Source organism: Mastigoproctus giganteus, chromosome 10 (genome assembly GCF_048544385.1).
Source record: "Mastigoproctus giganteus isolate SK-2022 chromosome 10, ASM4854438v1, whole genome shotgun sequence".
Taxonomy (NCBI): domain Eukaryota; kingdom Metazoa; phylum Arthropoda; class Arachnida; order Uropygi; family Thelyphonidae; genus Mastigoproctus; species Mastigoproctus giganteus.
In genome coordinates, this window is record NC_143584.1 from 116,232,206 (window position 1) to 116,238,719 (window position 6,514).

A 6,514-nucleotide genomic window follows, 5' to 3' on the forward strand; every position below is an offset into this window, starting at 1 on the left:
ATTTAAGTGCGACCATTAATTTTATAAATTGCTACGAGGAAATTCAGGGAGACAGCCTCATGCTAACAAACAGAGCCGTCTTTTGGTGCTCAAAGGCACTAGGTACTCTTCGTTTGCTGTTCGTGAGCCCTATCAGTTACACGGCCACTATAATAAACTCAAGGCACAGTCTAAGCAATAATGGGATAAACACAGTAGGGTAAAAGAGGAGGAATGATACTATAAGCTCAGACCGAATAAAATTAGAACCGATTCCATACATTATTTCTTTTAACATATATAGCTCTCATGGGTGGCACAGTTGGTAGGATTGCTGTCCTTCCTAGACCGGGTAGAAAAGGCCTCAGTTCGAGTCCCGTCGATGACGGGAGGAACTATTACGGGCGTATTTCACAACGTGGCTGAGTTAGCCAGTCACAAGATAGGGTAGCATGGGTTTTCTCCAGGAAACTCGAGTTTTTCTTCCAACAAACAGAAAATCGACCTCAGAACTCACACAATTTACAGACAATATACACAAGAGTAATATGGCCTTATTCGCTGATGCTCCTAAAACCCTATTATAACAACAACAACACATTTATGTGATTACTTTGTTTAAACTTAAAATTAACCTAAAAATGAAAGAACTATGATCATCCCTTCACTCGTAAAATAAGACAGCACGTAGTGATAACGTTAAGTCCATTCTCATGCCAGTATGGTTATGGGTGCTCTTCATTCAGAGACCTCAGCAAATTATACTAAAATTCCCTTGCCTTAAATCTAATTTTCTGTTTTTAAATAAATTCGAAAGTATTCCTATAAATTTGGTTTTGAAGTTATTTCCCCAATGCTTAATTCAGAACTTACTCGCAATACACTGGTGTGCAACCAATTTAAGGACCAGTCAGGTTTTCACCTGTAGCTTCTCATAGGAGTGACCTGGATATGGGAAAAGCATACCAAAGGAACCTCGTGAGGTACAGAAATGATAAAGGAAACAACACCGACGCAACAACGAAAATAAAACGGTACAGAGAGACTTTATTCAAAAATAGCAACATAGCACTGGCTGCCATGATACAGATGCATCACTGCCAAAGATGAAACAAGGGAAGAGATGGTCCTCAGTAGGAAATATGGCCACCCCTTATGTCGATGCAGGCTTTGCACCGCCTGTCCATACTTAGAACAATGTTGTTGATAAATTCTTGCTGTAACATCGTCCATTCCTCTGTCAGCGCCATCTTCAGCTGGTGAGCATTTACTGATGTATGTGGAAGTGCCGCTAGGCATCTTCCCAGAGCATCCCATATGTGTTCGATGGGATTTAGATCGTTGGAAACGGGCAGGCCAATCCATACGATGTCCTCACTTTCCAAAAGTATATCAACAGCTGCAGTGCGATGGGGGTTGGCGTTATGATCCGTAAACACGAACTCGGGGACAATGGCACCTCGGAACAGACGCACATGGCGAAGGATTACCTCAGTACAGTAGCGTGCACCGGTTACAGTACTTCCTTCCGGTATCTGGAGTTGTGTACGTCCATCCAAGATAACGCTTCCCCAGACGAGAACACCTCGACCGCCAAATCGATCCCTTTCAGTGACTTTGCGGGGAGATACCGTGTGCCAACCTCTCGCCAAATTAGCTGACACCCAGAATCGCTGCACAGACTGAATCTACTCTCATCAGTAAAGAGTACCTTAAGCAAAGAGTTTGTGGTTGTAACCTTTAGAATTAGTGTTGGTCCTTAAGTTTTGAACATCAGTATATAAACTTTGATGACGTTAATAATTTTAGATAACAAATGGTGTGTTGTAGGGTTTAGAGTATATTCGCCGTATACAATATGTCTGTAAGTTCTGGATTTTCTGTAGTTGATTCGATGTTTGTTGGACTGTCATCTATGTTGTCTGCGCGGATAGCACAGTAGTATCGTTACCGTCCTCCCCACACCGAGTGGAAAAGGCCCGGGTTCGAATCCCGTCGATGGTACGAGGAACTTTTGTGGGCTTTTTCCACTCCGTTTCTGAGTTATTCGGTCTCAAGAGTAGAGAGAAAGATTTTCCTCCGGAATCCGGAGTTTTTCGTCCAGTTAATCTGGCAAATCGACCACAGAACACATGTGTAATTGAATTAACATTCTGGGTGATTCAGTAGAGAGTACGGTGTCACCCAGAATGTTCATAAATTAACCAATAAATATATATTTAAAGTTTTACTCATCCATGTTGTCAAAAAAAAAAAAAAAAAAGCTTCATAAAAATTCCTTACCTCATCGACAGGATTTCGAAGCCAAATCTTTTCCACCCGATGTGGGGAGGATGGCGAGTCTACCAAGGGTGCTATCCCCAGAAGACTTTTAGCTACCAGAAAAAGCATAGAAAGAATTTATCTTATAAATGTTTAAAAATGAGTATTGATCTCATGTTGTAGGGACGCTTTACAACGGGTTACCTTTGCACTGAAAGCCTTCACAGTAGGACAGTTTATATAATCACCATCCTTCTCACACTGAGTGTGTTCAATTCCCATCAATGTCGCGAGGAATTTTATGGACCTTTTTCACAAAGTGGCTGGGTTAGTTTCTCAGGACAGAGCATCATGGTTTTCTTCCTAAATACTAGGGTTTTTCGTCCAGTAAACAACAAATTGACACAGAACATACGCAATTTATGGACATATTATAAATGGCGAAATATGGCCTAATTGTTGATGCACCTAAATCCCTACAGTAACTAATCTTATACTAAAGTAACCTAAACCCAACAACCAAACTTGTGCAGAACTAACCTAAAACAACCAATCTTTACTGAACTACTCTAAACAAAAAGCATTGATTTTGAGAGGTATGGCATTAAGGGTAAGTTGCTACAACGGAAAAAGGGATGGTTGAGTGGGAAACGACAAAGTGGTACTCAATGGACACTGCTCTTCGTGGATAAATGTTATTAGTGGAGTTCCCCAGGGTTCGGTGTTGGGCCCATTGTTGTTTTGTATACAAAAAATTTGTATTTATAAATGATATTCATGAAGGTATTATTATTATTATTATTAGCCATATGGTGCAGGAAAGCCTGAGGCTTATGCTGCACCAAGAAAAAAAAAGGTTTCCGTGTTACCCAAAGAGAGAGAGAGTCCAAAGTAGAAGGGAATCACCAAGAAAGAAAAGAATGATGATATATATCAGGTTTAATGTCCAAATTTGCAGATGATACAAAGGTTGGTAGGATTGTTAACGACAGTGAAGTCAGTATGTAACTACAGCTGGATCTAGATAAGTTGGGCAAATGGGCTAAGAAGTGGCAACTGAAGTTTAATATTGACAAATGCAAAGTACTGCATATGGGTGGCAAAATCCGAAGAGAAACGTACCAACTGTGTGGTACTACACTCAGGGTCAGGGAAGTAGAAAGTGAAAAAGACCTGGGGGGGGGGGGTAATTGTACAATCAAATACGAAGTTCGCTGAAAAGTGCAGACGGGCTGCCAGGCAGGTCATGGAGTCTTGTCAATGATATAAAGGAATTTTGCTAGCAAGGACAGGGATGTGATTATCCCGTTATACAAGGCAATGATCAGGCCACACGTGTACTTGTCTGGAGGCCTCATTTTAGGAAAGATATAGAGTTGCTAGAACGAGTACAAAGAAGCGCTCTTACCAAGAAAGGCTTAAGTTCGGAAAATTGCAGTGCCTGGAGAGTAGGCACCTGCGAGGTGATCTGATGAAGTGTATAAGGCCTTGAATGGACTGAGCAAGCTGAATGCTGATGGGATTCTTCCTCTTGCTCAGATTAAGAACCTGAGGGGGCACAAATTCACAAATTCAAATTGAAGAAAGACAGTTGTAGAATAGATGTGCGGAAATTTGCCTTTAGCCAGCGGACAGTTGCTTCGTGGAACAGACCCATCTTTTGTTATGGAAGTTGATAGCATAAATAAATTTATGGCTGAGCTGGACAGGCACTGCATTTGGAACAAATGGAGGGGTAAAATGGGAAGGGTGTTTTTTTTTTTTTTTTTAGCTTATGCTGCATAAGCTTGCTTTTTTGCATTGTATGCCTCTATTAATTCTAATGATTGTATGGAGAACTGCATTGCTATTTAGTAAAGTGCATGCCACCTCCCTACATTGGTCTCGATCCAAAATATGCAAGGCTGACAGACTCCTTTTAAACTGCTGCGTTTCCAGAAGCAGAAGAGCAGATTAACAAAAGATAGAAAGAAAACATTATCAACCGCTCAACCTCAACTTAGCTCGGAGTTCACTGAATCAACAACCTGAGTTTCTATCCTTTATGGGCTCTCATCAAAGGGTAGATGGCACTCTGAATACCTGAACAGCCCAGTAATGATATACTCTAATATATCTACAATATAAGATATGAGATGGTCAATGTATAAAACAAAATCAAGTAAATTAAAGACAAAAGCCTCAGGCCACGAGAGCTATACATTATTGTAAATATCTGTATAACACCACAGATAACTCTTAAGAAACTGCGATGGTAGTTAGCGTGGGAGGAATTATTTGCTCTGTATCTCATATTGTGCTCTTCCTTCACAACGAGTTTCCACGGTATTACACTACCTCGAATAAGTAATTCACTAAAAGAGAAGACTATTCTCAGTGTGTACCACCAGCCAGACGGCACCGTTTCAAAGCTATTGGCCTATCATCGGGTGGTGGAACTCACTGAGAATAGTCCTCTTTTTGTGAAGTGTTACTTATTCGAGGTAGTGCAATACTATGGCAACTCGTTGTGAAGGAAGGGCACAATATGAGATACAGAGCAAATAATGCCTCCCACACTAACTACCATCGTAGTTTCTTAAGCGTTATCTGTGGTGTATTTACACCGATATTATACAGATATAAAACTGAGAATTTTTAAAGTATTATGCCTTGTGCATTTAGTTATTTTTAAATATACTCACATAAACCTTTTGGCATCTCTCATATTGTGTGATTATCTTCATAACTTGGTTGTCATATTTGCAATACCAGGGTACCTTCCCACCCACCGAGGAGCGGCCAACTAGCCTTGAAACGGCACCAGGGAAGCCTGATGATGATGTCCGGAGTTTCCAAGAATAGGTACCAACAGCCTTCTCCACTGGGAAGCGTTGCCTACTCGAGGAGTTTTTGAGTGGCGTGAGTTGAAGGAGTTACTATCCCTTTCATTCTTCTACACCGTTTCTTTTCCTCTTCCACGCCTACTATTACTTTCCTTTTTGCTTTTCTAAGTCTAATAGGGACAACTGTATAGTCGAGTTATTATCCCACACAAATACAAAACTAGCCTTTAAACGGTCACCAGGGAAGCCTGGTGACGGAGTTTCCGAGAATAGGTAACAACAATCTTCTCTTATGGGGAAGGGTTGCCTATTCGAGGAATTATGAGCTTTTGAGTAGTGTGAGTTGGAGTTACTGTCCCTTTCTTCCTTCTATGGCATTTCCTTCCTCTACCTCTCCTTCTGTCACCTTCCTACATTTTTGCTTTCATAAGTCTAATAGGGACAGTATGAGGATAGCAGAGATCTTTATCCCATACCATATTTCAAACGGTGCCGTCTGGGTGGTGATACTCACTGAGAATAAGTAACAATGGTCTTCTCTTTTAGTGAAGTGTTACTTATTCCAGGTAGTGCAATACCACGGCAACTCGTTGTGAAGGAAGAGCACAATAAGAGATACAGAACAAATAATGCCTCCCACACTACCTACCATCGTACTTTCTTAAGAGTTATCTATGTTGTATCTACACCGATATTATATAGATATTAAAACTCTTAAAGTATTATGCCTTGTGCATTTAGTTATTTTAAATTATTGTAAATGTAGGACTTGGTCGTTGTTATATAGAAAGTAAGTCTATGCTCTACATGTACAGGGTGTCTTGAAAAAGTCTCGCCATTCCCTTCTCGCATTGTTATGCCATGGGATTTATATATAAAGTAATTTAAAACAGAGGAATAAAGCAGACTGCAGTCTATTTTATTTTATGATAGTCACAAGTCAGTTTAAGGATCCAGAATTTCAGTATGAACACCGTCATTTTTGTGACACAACCTGATTCTTGTCCCGTAAAATATTTTGAGAAGAGCCTTGTTAATTTTGGGAAAAACAACCTTCACAGATTCCTTGAACTGTTTTCGATTGATATCTTTCCTTGGAAGAAATTAATATGAGGGACCCATCAAGAGGCGAATTTAACGGCGGGCGCCCCGGGCGTGCACCCTGGGCCCCGACTTCTGAAGGGCCCACGAAAAAACCCAACAAATTAGTTGAACATATTAGGTCAACTAATAGTTAAACTAATATGTTGAACTATTAGTTCAAAACTTTGTGATTATTATCATGCTATTATTAATTATATTATATATATATTATATACAAATTTTATTGGAAACAAAACATTAATAGTACATAATATTTTTTATTTATTTAAAAAAATGGTTAACATGTATTTTTATTTTCCCTGTCTCTCTCTTTTTTTTAAGAGGCCCAATATTTTCTTCTGCGT